This window comes from Mustela nivalis (assembly GCF_964662115.1).
Source record: "Mustela nivalis genome assembly, chromosome: 15".
NCBI lineage: Eukaryota > Metazoa > Chordata > Mammalia > Carnivora > Mustelidae > Mustela > Mustela nivalis.
Genome location: NC_139034.1, coordinates 11329260 through 11346867, shown reverse-complemented (window position 1 = coordinate 11346867; position 17608 = coordinate 11329260). Strand labels below are relative to the sequence as shown.

General features: G+C 47.4%; 1 long non-coding RNA gene across 4 annotated transcripts in view; it reads right to left on the bottom strand.

Annotated features, from left to right (window-relative positions):
* Positions 1-3684: 3684 nt before the first annotated feature.
* Positions 3685-17608, bottom strand: part of LOC309848780 — a 43014-nt gene continuing 29090 nt past the window's right edge. The window contains exons 3-4 of one of the 4 annotated variants that reach the window (XR_014303261.1): positions 5593-5651; positions 4128-4142 (exon numbers count right to left, since the gene is read on the bottom strand). This is a non-coding gene — a long non-coding RNA (uncharacterized lncRNA). Of the gene's footprint in view, positions 4143-5592; positions 5652-16348; positions 16588-17608 lie in introns of those variants that run through there. The other 3 variants (XR_014303259.1, XR_014303260.1, XR_014303265.1) reach the window with 3 other exon arrangements.

Below are 17608 nucleotides of genomic sequence, written 5' to 3'. Positions count from 1 at the left end.
GGCTCTGTTGGCTGAGTGTCTGACTCTTGATTTCTGCCCAGGTCATGATCTCAGTGTCCTGGGATCCATCTGGCTCCGTGCTCTGTGAAGAGTCTGATTGAGATTCCTTCTCTTTCTCTGCCTCTGCTCGTCCCCCTCCCCTCCCCCTCGTGCTCATTTGCAGGCTCTGTCTCTCTCTAAAATAAATAAATAAATCTTTTAAAAACAATAGTATAAAAGAGGCTCCAGAGAGATCTCTTGCTCCTTCTACCATTAAGAGGAGGAAGATGCCAGCTATAAGCCAGGAAGAGGGTTCTCATCAGAACACGACCATGCGGGCGCCTTGATCATGGACCTCCCAGCCTCTAGTACTGCGAGAAATAAATTTCTGTGGTTTATAAGCCACCCAGTCGATAGTGTTTTGTTATAGCAACCAGAACAGACTTAGACAGGTGGTTTAGTCAGGATCCAGGCTGTTCAATAGTTTCTAAGGGAAAAGTCATGGTTGAAAGAAAAATGTGCTCTTGGTCGGAAGTGAGCATTCCCCACCCACTCAAACTTATTTCCTTAGAATTATTTAATTAATGAAACACTGCTGGGGGTGTTTGGGTAGTTCAGTTAGTTAAATGCCCGAGTATTGATTTTGGCTGGGGTCATGGTCTCAGGGTCGTGGTGATCGGCCCGGCTCTGCACTCAGAAGGGATTCTGCTTAGGATTCTTTCTCCCTCTCCCTCTGCCCCTCTCCCCTGCCACCACTCACATGCTCTCTCTCTCTCTTGCTCTCTCTCAAAAAGTAAAATAAAATAAAAATAAAACACTGCAGGTAGAGACAAAGTTCCCAATGCATTCATCCCAACTGTTCTCTACCTCCCTCCCCAGAGGAAATCACTAACAGAATTCCTGTCACAGCGTAATGATGTTACTAAGGATTTTTGTCAAAATCTCTGCTAAAATCCTGATGTACTATGGCTAGACTTATAATAGCATCAAAAAATTTTTAATTAAATTAGTATAACATTCTAAGTGAACCAAAGTTTTTTCCTACTTATGCATCATACTGCTTTATGAATTATATGTACTGTATATAATAGATGCTATATTCTCAATTATATTATAGTACATTATATCAAATATTTACCCTATGCTGGACACTGTGCAAAAGACTTTTTGCATATTCACTTAATTCTCACAATGACCTCTTCGGGATAAATACTTTTACCTCTGGCCTGCAAATGATAAAATGTAGCTTCAAGAAGTTGCTCGTGGATATAGAACCAAATGATTTATAAGCACGTGGGTCCATCTGACTTTTCAAGCCCATATTCAATATCGATCAGCTCTTTAAAATTTTTCTAGGTATTTTTTTTCTCCCAACAATTTACTTATTTGTTTCAGAGAGAGACAGAGAGAGTGTGTGCAAGCAGGGAGGAGAGAGGGAGAGAGAGAATTTCAAGCATATTCCCCACTGAGCGGGGAGCCCCAAGCAGGGCTTGGTCTCATCTCCCTGAGATCGTGACCTGAGCGGAAACCAAGAGTCCGACACTCAACCAACTGAGCCACCCAGGTACCCCCACATTTTTCTAGGTTTTTAAATAAAGATCAGCATTAGTCTAATTGCTGCCTAGTTTTGAAACATGTTCTTTCCGTTTTTTTTTTTTTAATTGGAATAATCATCCCTGATTTCTAAAATTCCTGGCTACTAGCACTCTTCCCCTTCCCCATGTAATTCTGGAACAATTCTGAGAGGCTGGGCTGCAATGAGAATCCTGCTTGATGGCATGTGCTGGGAGACCCGAGGCTGGACGTGTGGCAGGAACAGGTGCCCACGCACCCCCAGCACCGGGGAAGACCCCATCCTGTGTCTGCTGTCCTGGCCAGCTATGAAGAGTACCCCCATCTCACACTCAGTGTGCCCCGGCGTGGGCACTAAGCTATACGTGGCTCTAACCACAAGGATGGGACATGGCCAGTCAGCCCTCCATGCCCATCTGTGCTCAAAGAGGTCTGAGCAACTCCAGGTCGCAGAGTATCTTTGTGGGCGGGGCACCCGAGCTTCTAACACCCGCGTCAGAATCTCTGGGGGGGGGGGGGTTACGCGTGTGTTCATGAAGGGTGCCTGGGCGGAAGCGCACATCTAGGCCTGTGAGGGGTGCAGGGGTGAATGGGGAGCCCCGCCCCTCAAGGAGCTCAAGCCGCACACGGTGAAGTAACAATTTCAACAGCATGAACGTAACCCAAAATCCAATAAAAAAGTGCCCCGTGGGAGGTGTAGCAGACAAGCTAGTTCTCATCCAGGAGTGGTGAAGTCAGAAAATAGGTACAGGTGTCTAGGAGCTCTGGGTCGAGTGCCTGGAGGCGGCGGCCCTGCAAGCAGCACCCCCCTTGTGTGGTCCGGACTTACACTGCCTGCAGAGGGCGGCGCTGGCTCCCTGCAGGGATCTAGACCAGGGCCCCTAACTGTCTGGGGGCTATCCGTGTTCCTGCTTACTCCATACCGCAAGCCCCTCCTTGCAGCAGAACAGGGGGCTGGCTCCGGGGAGGGCCTTGGGGAGTCATAGGGGAAGTTTGTGGGCTCCTGAGGGAGGTCTTTATCTCACATACCCTTGAACAACCTCATGAAACTCCCGCAAAGGCTTGTCTAGCCCCTGGAGGCCTTTCTGGCCAGCCAGGGCAAGTGGCGGTGGTGGTGGGGACCGGGGAGGCCTTGGGTTCTCTCCCAGCAGATTTTCCCCTGCCCCCAAATGTGTCTTATGTACTGACATGCCCGGTTGTTCTGCTGGCTTGACAGACAACTCGGCTTCCCCTTAACCAGACCCCTCCTCTTCAGAAGGCAGTTTCCCTGGACAGATTTTTTTTTTTTTTTTTGAGGGTTCACACCTGACCACAAAGCGCCTCTCACACACAAATTCCACGTATTCTCTGCCAAAAGAAATTCTGGTGACTATGATGTTCTCTACCTTATTCTGTGGGTCCGCTGAGGCTCGGGGAGATTAAACACTTTCCCCAACATTTTACAGATCTAAATCAAACTTGAATTTGAGCTCAGGCCTGGCGTGTGTATCCTTGGCCTCACTAGTCCATGGCCCATGGAGTCATGAGGAAACAGAGGTCCCACACGGGCCCAGCGACACTGGTCTCTGTCATCACCCACGGTAATGGCAGATTTGCTCTATGTCCTCCTGTGAGAGGGATACTGAGGTGATGTGCCAACCCCGTATCAATAAAGCATTTGTTGATCTTTACTGAAGTCTGAAAACCCTCCAAACGTGCCTGAGGGTTCCCTGGGGGCAAATCAGGGTGCCTGTAGATGGATGGAAGTGACATCACCACTGCCCAGGCTGGGGGTGCCCGCCTTCTTCTGCCCACATTCCCCAGGGCACAGTCAGGCTGGAGCGTTCTAGCCGTGAGAGACCTGCAGGTATAAAGCAAGGACCTGGAAAGGCTCCTGTCCTCTAACCCAAGCTCTGACTCAGCTGTGGAGACCAACAGCCCGGGCCACCAGCTGCCGTGGGGGGCAGTGCTGTTGGCGGAGTGCTTCCTGGTTTTTATTATACATCTTTCTTCCAAGGCCTGGGAGTTCTCCTGCGGTGGCTCTGCTCTGTCTCTCAAGAACCCTGTTGTCCTGCTGGACGTCCAGGTTTCACGTACCTACGAGGCAGTCTCAGACCCCGAGAGGCCCTCCAGCCCTGCCATAGTAGCATCTTCTGATTAGCAATGGTCATAATATTGGTATTGGCCCAACTACCACACTACCACGACTTAGGTTAATGACAGCCTTGCTCATTTCCCAGGCTACAGGCCAAGGCCAAGTTCTGTATCCTGCTGCTGGCCTTTTGTCTTTGCCACCCTGTTTCTTACCTACAAAGCTTTGTTGTTGTTGGGTTTTTAATTTTTTTTTAATATTTATTTATTTGTTGAGAGAGAGAGAGACAGCGTGAACAGGCGGGAAGGGCAAAGGGAAGGGAACCCAAGCAGATCTCCCGCTGCATGCGGAGCCCACGTGGGCCTCAGTCTCAGCATCCAGAGATCGTCACCCGAGCCAGAATCGAGAGTCTGGGGCTTAACGGAATGAGCCACCAAATGAGTCACTAGACAAGCTTTGGCTTTAAACCTCTAACTCTTGCTCTTCCGTAACTTCAGGACTTTCTGCAGGAATTCCATCACTGTAATAAACATAGGAGGAAGTAAGATCGAATGAAAGATGGAAGAAAAGGATTGCCTTCCCTTACCATTGTTTGTGGGCAGTCTGAGCCCCCGACAGGGGCTCCTGGGCCCAGGAATGAATCGTCAGTAGAAGCGGATGATGGGACCTACGCCCTCGGGCTTGGAAAGACTGCCTGGCCCGGCCAGCCTCCCATCAGCTGCAAGCCTTATTATTTGTTCACCATCAGCCAACTCTTCTTAAGTGCCTGGTGCTCTGCTCTCCTTGAGGCTGGGCTTGCGTGTGACTCCACAGCTGGGCCCCATCTCCCACCCCATTTCCACGTCTCACGGAGGCTGGCGTGACCTGCCAGCAGCCTGCTGGGATGACCACATGGCACAGACGCCTTCCCTGGAAACCTGAGCCGAGGCTGGGCCCAGGTGGCCCTAGTGTGGTTTCCCTGGAGACATTCCCTCCTCGCCATGGCCCTGAGTGGTCCTGAAAGTCTGAGGACACCCCCACTCTGTGGAAGGCACTCAGTCCAGCTCCAGGGAAACAGGAAACAGGGGACAAGAAATGGAGGATGCCGTGGACACCGCCTGGAGCTTCTGTTCGCTCCCCACCATGAGACCTGGCTTGGGACTTGGAGGAGCCCCTCTGGAAGGAGCTGAGCCTATGGTTGGGCCAAGGGGCAGGAACGGGATGCGTGGTCAGGACCCTGTTGAGCTCAGGAAATGGTGGAGTTTCATTGAAGCTGTCATGGAGGGTTCAACAAGGTTCAGAGCTGAGACTACCCTGACCCCTTGCACTTGGCAGTGCCCCAAGAGGGAAACCCTGTGCTCATTAAACAGTCACTCTCCTTCCTCCTTTGTCCCAACTTCATTTTGCATGTGGGCATTACGCACCCCCCTTTTTTTTAAAAGTTTGGGTTAATAAACACAGAGGAGTAGCCTCTGAAGGTCATGAGGGGCAGGAGCCCTGTGACAGGACAGTGGAATTTTCCACGCCAGGGAGGCTGAAGTGGGGTCCCAACCCACTTGCAGGGGGGCTGTGGAGGTGATGAGCCCCTAACAGCAGTGGTTGTTGGCCTGTGGGGAGACCAGAGCCTCAGCACGGATCCTGAACAAGACTTCCTTCCTGGCAGGTACCCAGGTTCATGGGCAAGAGGCACAGAAGAAGGGCAGGGACTTCTCCAAAGGACAGCAGCGTCTCCTGTTTCCCTAGTGATGGGTCACCCTCAAAGTGGCAGAGGTCTTCTCTGCCACTGTTGCAGTGGTGGGAGGCTGGACCAGCATAGAACGACTGAGGAGAATGAAGGAATACATTTCTTGCAGTTCATACTTCTTGGAACAAATTTATACCCATGCTACTCCTTTATAAACACACAAGGTATCACAATGACCAGAAGGCCCTTAGCCTTCTAGCTTGAGCCCTTGCCCTGTGCTTTCAACTTTATTAAAAGATTTACCTACCTGGTTCTTAATGATTGGGGCCTGGGCCTGGGCTCCCTTGTGTGGCTCTAGGCGTTAGTCTTGGGGAGGGGGAAGATAAATAAAATACAATGAAATAAAAAGGCACAAGGATTTCTGGACTTGGGGATATAACAAGATGCCGTGAAAGAGGAAACTAAGAATTCAGCCAGGCACAGGCAACAGGAGACTCAGAGGTCAAGAGCCCAGGCTGTGAGGGACCAGGTTGACGGCCCAGGCTGGAGCTCCACAGACCCTCAAGAAGCTGCAGTGGCTGCTGTTCCGGGGGCCCAGAGCAGGGACTGAGTCTTTGGAGAAAACTGGATACGTGATAGATTTCTCAAAACAGAAACTGAATCAAGCAGTGGGGAATATAGATAGTAAAATCAACCCCACATCCCTGATTATTTTTATACTAAGCTAATTTTAAATGCTCTATTTCTATAGGAATCAGTGAGATTTCCACCCATCTGCGGCTCCAGCCCCTTATTTTTTTTTTTCTCAGTCTTCCCACAGCCTTGTTTCTTTCTTTCCTTTTTTTTTCTTTTCTTTTTTTTTTTACAGCACCCACTAGAATCTCAGGAAAGCACATTTACAGCCCTGATGCTACAGGCAGCCATTTCTCATACATGGAGACACAAACCTGTTTCTCCAAGGACAAGAGCATTCATCACGATCATCATTATTATTTTTAATATAAGCCCTGTGATGCATTCTCCCTGCTCTGAATTTCCATTTATTTGAATACTGGCACTTCCTAGTAAGGATGTCATGTTTCTTGCAGATAACCCCACAGGGCGGCTTGCGGAGGGAGGGAGAATCAGAAATGGGGAAAGGAGCATGAAGAAGGTCAGGTTCCTGGGGTGGGGGAGGGGAGGATGTCGTCACCACATGCTCCTTCCTCCAGGCAGCTCTGGCTGTGAGTGTCTGTGATGAGAAGTCACGTTTTCTCATCCTAGTCCTCTGTCAGCTTGCCTAATTCTTTGAATCACATCTGTCTTCTCCACCAACCAGATTTCATGAAGCCCGGGTCCTTGTCTTCACCTCCAGTCCCTGCCACAATGATGCTCAACATACACTTATTTAAAGAATGAGCAGCTTCTCTCCCGTCCACAGAAGGGCATGCTTGTTGGTGATTTCCAAGTAAATTTAGAAAACATTATTAAGGTCTGTTTCTTGCAAGCCACTGTGCTAGAAACTTTGAGATTGTACCTCACTCCTGATTCTTAACGGGATGTGCTATTGGTTAACGGTGTCTCTGTAACCTTGAATGGAAACTGTCCTAGAGAGGATTTGATCCAATGGGTGGTGGCTCGGTGGCAAAGCGCAGGTTCAGAACATGGGGAGCTATGCCCATGGACCTCCCCACACCCCTGCAGGACCACGCTGGCTGACAAGAATCTGAGCAGCCAGGATCACCCTGAACATGGATCAAACCCTAACAAGAGTAGAAACGACAGCCCTCTTATAACCTCATCGTTTTGATTGATAATTAAATCTTTAGAGAGTAGAGAGTATGTTTTAGAGATCTTACTTGACCTCTTCAAGTTATCAATTGAATCCAAATAGTTTTCTCATTTTCATTTCCATTGTTTTGATTAGTAATTAAAGCATCATTAAATAAAGAAATTTATTGTGAGGTAGGTTCACCAGAGGTCTGCTAAATTTCACTGGTTCCAGTTCTAAAAAATTTAAACAGATTGAAGATTTTCTATCTTTTCATCCTCTTTTTCTTTTTTAAGCTCTATTTTTGTCTTTCTATACCCATCACAATCTCGATTATACTCATACTCAATGATTCACCCCAAAGATTTTAAAATATAAAGAATTGTATTTTAAGTATATAGAATCTGAATGTTAGCTCATAAAAATGTAAATTAAAATTAGTTTGTGTTTTCAAAACATTCATTCTTTAAAGTCTGAAGTTTACAAAGTCATCTAGGAATTTTAAAAGCAGGCAGGTTATAATTCATGAATATCAAAAGTGTAAGTCAAAATTACTTAAATTAAATTGCAACTTTTATTTATATTTTTGAAAAAGTGGTTACACCCTATTAAATATTTTTATAAAAATAAAGCCAGTTACAACTCTAGCATTGAAGATCCATCTCATTGTCAAGGTTGAGACTCCGTGTCATTATCTGGCCCATGTTGATTTTCCACCTTTATGTACACACATTTGAAAGCCCTAGGAGCGGAGCACTCCCCAGCCTCTACTGCGAACACCCTACTAGCCAGCACCTGTCTGGAGCTAGGACTCAGAGGTGAGGAGAAGCAAAGAAATGGGCATCAGCCCCTCTGGGAAATGAGATTTTTGCTATGCAAGAACTGATTGCATTTATGGGAAGAGGAAGGATTTGACAAGTTGATACATTCCTCTTTCTCTTCTCTTCTCTTGAGCTTCCACAGTTCAGATTCTGCCTAGACTCCAAGGAACTGCCCCTCCTGGTGTCAGCATGCAGATCTGCTCAATATGTGAGTCGTGGGGCAAGAGAGTGAAGTGTCTCCCTGGGGCCTGAAGAGGGGTTAGAGGTGTGGGGAGCACTGAACCAGCCCAGACCACTGGGTCCTGAGTAACAGAGGTGTCATATTCTTTAAGGAATTGATTGTCTCTCTGAATGTGACCCCTGACACAGGGTCCCATGGCAGGCGCCCGGTCTGAGAGTGCCACTATACTGACCTGCCCCATGAACGTGGAGAGAGACACGTTCTTGCTCTCAAGAGTTAGACTGGGGGAACTTTCGAAGTCTGGGAAACCTTCACCCGCCATACCTATAGGACCATAACCAGAGGCTCCCTGCTTGTGTGTTGGCTGGCAGGCAAGTTGTTCCCAGGCTCTGCTTAGCTGATTTCAAGCTGGTAGATGAAAGACACTGCAGAAGGCATCTCCGACCCCCCACTGGCCTAGAATCAGAGCCTTCCTGAAACCTCAGGGAAGACCAAGGGGCGTGCTGCATGGACACTGGCAGACCAGTGAGACCGGAGATGTGTTTTCTGGAGGGACTTAGAGATGGTCCATAAACTTTCGACCTTAGGGAAGGGGATGCTTCAAGGAAATTACATTTACTCTGTTTGACTTGAGTGTCTGGTGGCCAGGCAGGCTCATATAATTAAAACCATCTTTAATTGGGTGCATTGCTTATTGATTTGCTTAGCTATTTATAGCCTTCCTTGTTGCATCTCCCCAGACTCTGGGGAGGGAGCGGGGAGAGGGAGGCGCGGGGATGTCATTCCCTGTATCCCAGGACCCTCCCTGTGCCCCAGTTTCACCAGGGAAGCCCAGGGCTTAGTCATGTTTGTACTGGCAGCCCCTCCAACACAACGATGCTTAAAATAAATGTCACCAGAACACATGACTGGCAGCATTTACATCTGTTTGTGTGTGTGGATTCTGGAAAATCTACCCTACCCAGTTCACTGATTCCTGCATTAATAAAGGCAACTGCTCCCGTTTCCTGAGACCTTACTATGGGCTCACTGGTAGTCCTCGCTGAAAGCTTCTGAGGAAAGCTGTGTTTACAGAGGAAAGAATGGAAGATCAGTAACAGGTGCCTTCACAACAGTGCAGAGTGGAACCGGGATCAGTCCAGGCTCTGAGCATCCAACGCCACGTCACCCTCACCCTTTCCAGTTTTGTCTTATGCTGGTTAGTTTCAGACTTGGGACCTTCACAAGGGGCCCCAGCCCAGCAAAGACACTGCCAGTGGGCTCCCCAGGCTCTGCCAGTGCCCACCCTCCCCACACACCTTTTGGGTTCTGACAGCAAACTCCCACTCCTTAGTTCCTGTACTTGTCTCTGCTTGATTTGGCGGATGCCCCATCAACTGGAGAGACCGATCTCACTGCATCCTGTTGTTCTGTGGCTGTGGCATCTGCCCTGCTCTAGATTGCACACACATGGCCTTGACCTCTCTGAGCCAGTGACACAAAGGGACCCATCACTGCTGGCCTACAAGAGCACCCTGACACAACCCCCTTCTTTTCCTTCCTCTCCCTTCCCCAGCTTTGCTCCCAACATTTGTTAGGCAAAGTTGTTCTTCCAAAAGCCACATTTTGAACGAGAAGCCCAAAGGGGACTAGGAAATCCAACATGTATACATATTTGAGCCAATTCTCCTGGATAGACAGTTTCTTTACCATGGTGGGAGAAACAAACCAGATGTGAACTGTTTCACTCAAAGAATCTTGGAGAAAACGTGCTTAACACAGTGTCCATCTTATACCCCCCATCCCACACCCACTGTTTCAGCCAGTTCAAGCTGCTATTCACAAGATATCCTGCACTGGCTGGCTTGTTGGCTTGAACAACCAACACTTCTTTCTCGAAAGTTCTGGAGGCTTGGAAGCCCAAGATCTAGGCGTCTGCAGATCTAGTTGTCTGGTGAGAGCCCTCTTCCTGGTTTGCGAGCAGATGGCTACCATTTTCCTGAGACCCCTGGAGGTGAAGAGAGATCTTCTTTCTTCTGTCTTTTCTGCTAAAGGCACTTATCCCATCATAAGGACTCCAGTCTCCTGACCTACTCATCTCACAAAAAACCACCTATTAATGCCACAATATAGGGGATTTGGGTTTCAGCATGTGACTGTGGGGGGGGGGGTGCCCGTGGTCTACCGAAGCCATCCCAAAACAGAGCAGGCTCCACATCCCACAAATGTGGGGTTATTCACAGCTGGAGCCCCTCCAGGAAAGCACTTGGAGCTTGGTGAAGAGTGAAGGAAGGACAAACACAAAAATCTCACAGGTGTGGCTCCTCTGATTCTGTTGGAATATTAGGGTTCCTTTAGATTAAATGAGTCCTGGGTAGCATCTGGCCCCCACCCTTAACTTGTAGTACTCTGAGCTAACAAACTAGGCACCTAAATACAGACAAAGCAGGTGGTGTTGCAAGCCTTTCATACACCCAGGGAGCCTTTGCATGCTGTCTGACTTTTGAATTATCCCAGCACACCAGGGTTCAGCAGACAGGAAGCTATTTATGGAATCGCAAGTGAAGAAGCTCGCGTCTGTTGCAGCGGAAAGAGAGGCCTGACTCTGTGCTGACATCTTCCAGGGGACGACATATTAACCCTCTAATTGCAAGCTTCTCTGGGTCCAACATCTAATTTGCATGGGTCTGACATCTGATTTGCATGACCAATGGACAGACAGTGGGGAAACTCACACCCGTCCCTGCTGAGATGTTTCATACCGCAGAAAGAGATGCCTCTCAGTCCAGACAAAGGTCCTTGCTCAGACTTTAGCCTGTTTGGTAGTGGGCAAGCTCACCTGCAGACTGGAGGCTGAGTTATGTCTCGGTATGGGATAAATGTCAAGGCAGATTTTTAAAACTGAAACTACAATGTTAAATCTACTTTCATTATGTGACAAATAAGACTGTCCAAATAGAATTATAATAATAGAACGTTTAGAATAGAAATGTAATAATAGAACATTTTAAAAATCTTAATTTTTTAAAAGATTTTTTATTTATTCATTTTAGGGACAGAGAATGAGAGAGAAAGAGAGTGAGCACAAGAGCGGAGAGGGTCGGAGGGAGAAGCAGACTTCCCGCAGAGCAGGGAACCTGATGCAGGACTCGGTCTCCGGACTCCAGGATCATGACCTGAGCCGAAGGCAGAAGCTTAATCAACTGAGCCACCCAGGCGCCCTAAAAAAAATCTTAATCTTTTCAGTTAAGAGGTGGAAGAGCAGAGGGAGAGGAAGAGAGAGAATCCCAAGTATGTCCCACGCCCAGCGTGCAGTCTCACACTGGGTTCAATCTCACAACCTCAAGATCATGACCACGGCTGAAATCAAGAGTCGGATGCTTAAGGGACTGAGCCACCCAAGCGCCCCAAATGAAAGTGTTTTCTAAATCACTTCTATTGAATCTGTATTCAATTGGCAAGTCAACATCATTCCTTTCCAAGGAAAGGACAGGTTATTAGATAAGTGATCAGAACAACTGGATCTTCTCTCTCCCTGCAGTCACACACCACCTTGCTCCACTCTGCTCGGAGCCCACAGATCTGTGACTGCATTGACAGGGCTTCTCATCCCTGGCTGTCTGCTGGTCTTGGCCAGTTGGTTTTGGCCAATGGAGGCGTGAGTAAGAGAAGGGGGAGCACAGCCCAGATGGGCAGGGGCTGCCTTCCTCTGCCAAAGGCCCCAGCTCATACCAAATAGGCCTCTCCTTTGACTATGGCTCCGAGTTTCTCTAACTCCCATCTCCTCTTGTCTGGTTGGGCCCAAGGAGATGGTGGCTTCCCACTGTCCTTAGTGCCAGGGCGGGTGTTTTTTGCCCTCCCTTGTTGGATTCCCTCGAACTTGGCTATACCTTTATAAAAAGTCCCTTGGTCACACTCTTCTAGATTACCCTGGTTTTTTTTTTTTTGTTTTGTTTTGTTTTTTTTGTTTAAGATTTTATTTATTTATTTGATAGAGATCACAAGTAGGCAGAGAGGCAGGCAGAGAGAGAGGGGGAAGCAGGCTCCCTGCTGAGCAGAGAGCCCGATGTGGGGCTCGATCCCAGGACCCTGAGATCATGACCTGAGCCGAAGGCAGCGGCTTAACTCACTGCGCCACCCAGGCGCCCCTTTGTTTTGTTTTGTTTAAGATTTTATTTACTTGTTTCACAAACAGAGATCACAAGTAGGCAGAGAGGCAGGCAGAGAGAGAGGGGGTGGGGGAAGCAGACCCCATACTGAAAAGAGAGCCCGATGCGGTGCTTGATCCCAGGACCCTGAGATCATGACCTGACCCAAAGGCAGAGGCTCAACCCACTGAGCCACCCAGGTTTCAGCCATCTGTTTCCGGGTGGAATCCTGACTGACACAGGTGGGAAAAACATAGATGAGAGCATCTCATAAATGATTTCAATACAATCTGCCTGCGAACCTACAACTCTTCTGGCAGGGAGATCCATTCACTCAGCAAACATGTATTGAATTCCACTGTATGCCATCTACCGTGTCAGGTGCCTTTATGCAACTTAGAGATTGGAGTAGTTATCCTCCCAGTCTGGGGCTGGACAGGTAAGGCATGCAGGGCTTTCCAGAGGAAGAAACATGTAGAACCAGGAGTCTAAAAGATAAATAGAAGACACCAGAAAACAGGGAGAGGGTCAGAATGTTCTATGCATGGAGAACAGAATGTGCAAAGACCCAGGGACCACAGGGAGCAAGGTAAGGTGGAGAAACAGAATGTCTTCAGCAAGGCTGAAGGAGGCCGGCTGGCAGGATGTGAGGGACCAGATCCAGCAGGTGTCAGAAACCGTGGCAGGACCTGTGACTTTAGACTGAAGGCAAGGAGCAGTCATGAGGGCTGTAAGCCCAGGTGGATCTTACCTCGGAGTGGAGGAGCAGAGGGACGGAACAGGGGTGGAGAGGTGGAGAAATGAGTTAGGAGGCCCTTGGAGGATCCCAGGTGCCCAGATCTCTGACAGTGGCAATAGGATGAGTAGAAGCGAATGGACTCAAAAGGTATTTGGGAAGCAGATGCACCTACCCAGCACAGTCTCCCTGCTTTTGTGGCTTCACTCTGACCGTGGTTCTCACTCTGACCGTGGTTCTCATGATGTTGCTGACCTGCTCACCGGGAGGTTCCACGCAGCCCTGCTTCTCTGAGCCTGTCCCCCGCTTCAGCCAATCTCCTGTCCTGGGCCCCCACTTCCCTGCTCTGGCTCATCAAAACTCTTGTGAAAACCCAATGGGGACAGACGAATTTGCTTGTGCAAACCCAGGTAATGTTTTTATAAGTACTGGCATTGGGCTAGCGTTGTTAATGTGTATGATCTTCTCTAATCCTCATATAATTAAAGAAAGTCTTTATGATTATTCCCACTTGGCAAACAAGAGTCTGCAGGCCACATGACCCCAGACAGGTCATGGATGTGTCTATCTCCCAGATCCATGCTTTCCCCAACAAGACGCGCTGGATTCAATTTAGCTGTATTATATAAATCCTACAAATTAAGGATTGTAAATTCAAGCAGCCTTGAATCTCAAGCAACACATGAACTTTCCACCAGCTGGTATCAGCCAAGCATACAAACAGAGACATTTCCTTAAAGGTAACATGATACGTGGGGAGTGACACCAAGATCCAAGTCCCATCTGTGGGTGGCTCCCACGCGCACGCCTTTCTTCCCATTAGCCCACTGCTGTTTGTTCCCAAACCAACAGAAGGCTGACTCCTTACAAATTTTGTTCTGCAATTTTAGCATCCAGCTGATGGCCTCCCTGCTTTTTTAGCTTCTTGTCTCGCTCAGGACATACGTGTGGTTAGAAAACTAATATAACTGTTCTTGAACTCTATAAAAATGTTGTCCCTTAACCATAAAACTGTCAGCTCTTCGGAGTACTGAGCTCCTAGCACATAGCATGAGCTCATGAAGAGGGTGTTAAATGACAGGGAACTGAAGAATACTTTGAGACCATCCAGCACACCCCAGTCCTTCGAGAGGACAACATTTGACCCTTCACTGTCTCATTACCACTTTGTGGTGCCCTGAGGCCATTGCCATGGAGAAGCGGTCTCCTGAACCATCTCCCTGACCCATTTCATGCCCTGACCCCTAACTTGCTTTCACCATTGGACTTTTCTGTCCAGGTCAGACTGCACAGCCCTGGCCCCAGGCAGGTGTCAGGGGAGACACACAGGTCCCTTTTCCATTGGCCACTCTGCTGCCCCAACAGTTTCCCCCAGCAGCAATAATGCTTTGCCCTAGGGCTGTGATGACAAGTTCTGAAGGCTATGTGATGAAAACATCAGAAGTGCCCACAACTTCTGAGGTTATACTTAGTAAGTGGGGTGAACATCATCTTCTGTGCTTCCGTTTTGTTCTGTTGTGTGATGGAGAACCACGGTGGTGTGTGTTTGCGCTGCTGCCCCATGGTGCCCTCTCTGAGAAAACCCTGAGACCTTGCCGGCAGTGGGATCTCATCTCAAGGTCTTGACTGGTGTTCATGAATCCCTGTGGGAGGACGGAAGGCTGTGACCTCACAGTCTTCTTCCAGGCAGGCTTAACGGGGCTGAGAGACTCAGAGAGTAGCTGGCAAAGAGGGACCCAGCCTTTTTGGGAAATTACTCTTTGCTGGAGAAGAAAGTGGCAAAGCCAGGTTCAAGGTGAGTCATATTCCCTTGGTTTCTTCAGAAGCCTCCTGATGCCCCCATCCCCAGAGTTTGCTAGGACGATGCTGAGGGCACCCATTCGCTCTGCCCAGCACACAGAGGAAACGACCATGCATCTGGCTCTTTGTGAGGACCTACTTGGGACCTGGTTCAAGGTGATCTCCAGAAAGAGAACACAAAACCCCAGGAAGGAACTATAGCCACTTTTAAAACAGAAAAGGTAAAAATGTAAATAAAAGTAAAATTCACCTCGGGAGCACATAACTGTCCCGAAGTCAGTCCCTGGGTAAAAAAGCATGTGCTTTTTTCTGATTGCCCATCTGACTACCTGAATACCAACCACCCAGCGCACACCCAGAGGTCTTAGACACATAGTGACTGAGCCTTCGGGAAGCTTTTCGTGTGGCCGAGAAGATAGGTGGGAGAGGATATGGGTCACAGAGACGGAGATTCCACAGAAGCCCCATTCCTAGACCCACGGGCCCCAGGAACAGGGACCAACAGCCAGGAGGACACCTAGGTATGGAGGTGGAAAGGGCTTGTACCTTAGAATCAATGAGACTTCTATGACCCTCAGCAGATCACTTCACCTTCACCTTACTAAGCCTCAAATTTCTCTGCTGTAAAAATCAGGATAATAGCTCCCTGAGAGGGTTCTTGGAATACTTCTGACATCATATACAAAGAGGACCTAGATCCTAAGAGGCCCACAATCAAGAATAGCTTCACAGAGAAACAAACTCTGCTTAGTTGCCAAAGGAAATTAGGAAGGTGGTCTAGGTCAAAATGCCCTCCCACCCACCCACCCCAGAAGAGTGGCGGGGAGTCTTCACTATGAGGATTAGCTCACCCATCTCCCAGAGAGGGGTTTTGGAGGGACAAATTGCCTGTATCACATGCTACAAAATAAAAGTTGTTGCAGAAGGAGTGAGTGATAAATGATGGAATCTCCTGCCTGATTGTTATGGAAAGTGATATTTAGAGAGGAAAGAGTTTGTAATCAGATAAAGCAGAGAAACTGACAAAGGAAATTGATTACGTCCTGAAATGTTCAACCCAGCTGACACAGAGCAGGCTCCCTGCAGAGTTTCATTAATCAAGGGGGAGGTGGTGCAGGCTGAGACACAACCAACAGCCTGGATTTGCCCAACCAGGAGACAGAGCTTGCTTCTGTGCAAGAGAGCTGCTCTCACTGGAGGAGAGCGAAGGATCTGTTCCTCGTCCTTAACAGAAGCTGCGATAGAAATGTCAGAACACTGCACATGTTTTATAAGGAACAAAAACACACACCTTCAAGTATCTTCTTAGTTCTACTTTCTGATACATAGCCACCCAGTTATGAATAGAATACCACAAGCAAAAATTTGACAGCTTCTTTGGAAAAAGAGTTAATCACCTGTTACTCTTCACCTGATCTGAAATTGATGATGGCTCTTTGGTTGAAAAGTGACATCTCACAAGATGCCAAATGTAAGAGCTAACAGATGGTAAAACGTGGTTTTCTCTGTGTCCTGGCACATGACTATTATGAAAGTTGCTGAGGAGTTTAATACTGTTTTTAAAGCCCATAACATTTACCAAGTCAGTTCTGTCTCTGCCATTATTGGATGGTTTTTCCCTTTCTCAAAAATATATTTCTTTTTGCGTGTATTTTTTTTTTTATTTTGAAGTTTGTCAGACTTGCAAATATAGACATAAATATAGACAGGCAGCAACCCTACATCAAGAAATACAATGCTGTTTGAAATCCAGTCAGAGCTGACAGTTTCTGGAGATGCTGGGCTGCTGCCGAGGTCACGGGAATGGGTCCAGTTGTCTCAATGGAGTCTCACCACCTTTGAGATGATGGGTGCATCACTAACCACTCCAACCCTCAGTAGTCTCACCTGTAAATAGGGTTAACAGTAGGAGTAACTGCTTATTATAATATATTATCTACAACATACTATTTGTGGCTAGAAAAACAAGAAGTCATTTAAGGAGACAGCTCCCCAGAGCCTCATCCGGGCCACTTACAGGAAGGTTTCAGAAACTGGACTTACTTGGTCTTTCAGGGACGATGCTCACTAACCCAACCCAGAAAAACCTGTAGGGGAGATTCTTGGAGCAATGGACTTCACAAAGCCCAGAAATCCCTGGCCGGTCTATTATATGTATTTTTCTGTTCATGGGTGTCTGCTCACCATGATGCTGCAGAAAAAAAGAAAACAGGAACCACTCTGGCCAATTTCAGCATATTAGAATTTAATAGATGTAATTTAATATATGTAATAATATTTAAATATTTAATGATTTAATAATATTTAATAATTTAATATGCATTTTTATAGAATCTTTGGAAGGTCTGAGGGTCATGGCAGGATGTTACCATGGGCTCTCATTCTCTGCCCTGGGACAATCAATTAAAAGGGCTCTGAACTCTTTTCTCCCTTTACTTCTTTATTCAACTCTCTGCGGCCCAAAATGTTCCTAATTCTGTGTTAGATTCTGAAGCACAGAGCTAATTTTTGTCTTTGATTTCAGAAATGTACCCCAATATTCTATGTATCTGTTTCTTGAGACTTTGCTTTGATTTTTATTCAACTTTTATTTTGAAGTTTCCTGTTTTACTGGTGTTCTAACTTTTCAAATTATCTCAACATGATTTTATAGGAGAGGAAGACCACAAGATATAAAGACAAATACTTCAATATTTCTTTGATGGTTTTTACATCAGGGTTGTAGGGTGCAGGGTTATTTGGTAAGAAGCTATAATGATTTCTAGGGGTGCCAGAAGGTGGTATCTTTTTTTTTTAAAGGTTTTATTTACTTATTTTAGAGATAGAGATAGGGATATATAGAGAGAGATCGCACATGAGTGTTGGGGGGAAGGAGCAGAGGGAGAGGGACAAGCAGATGCCACTCTGA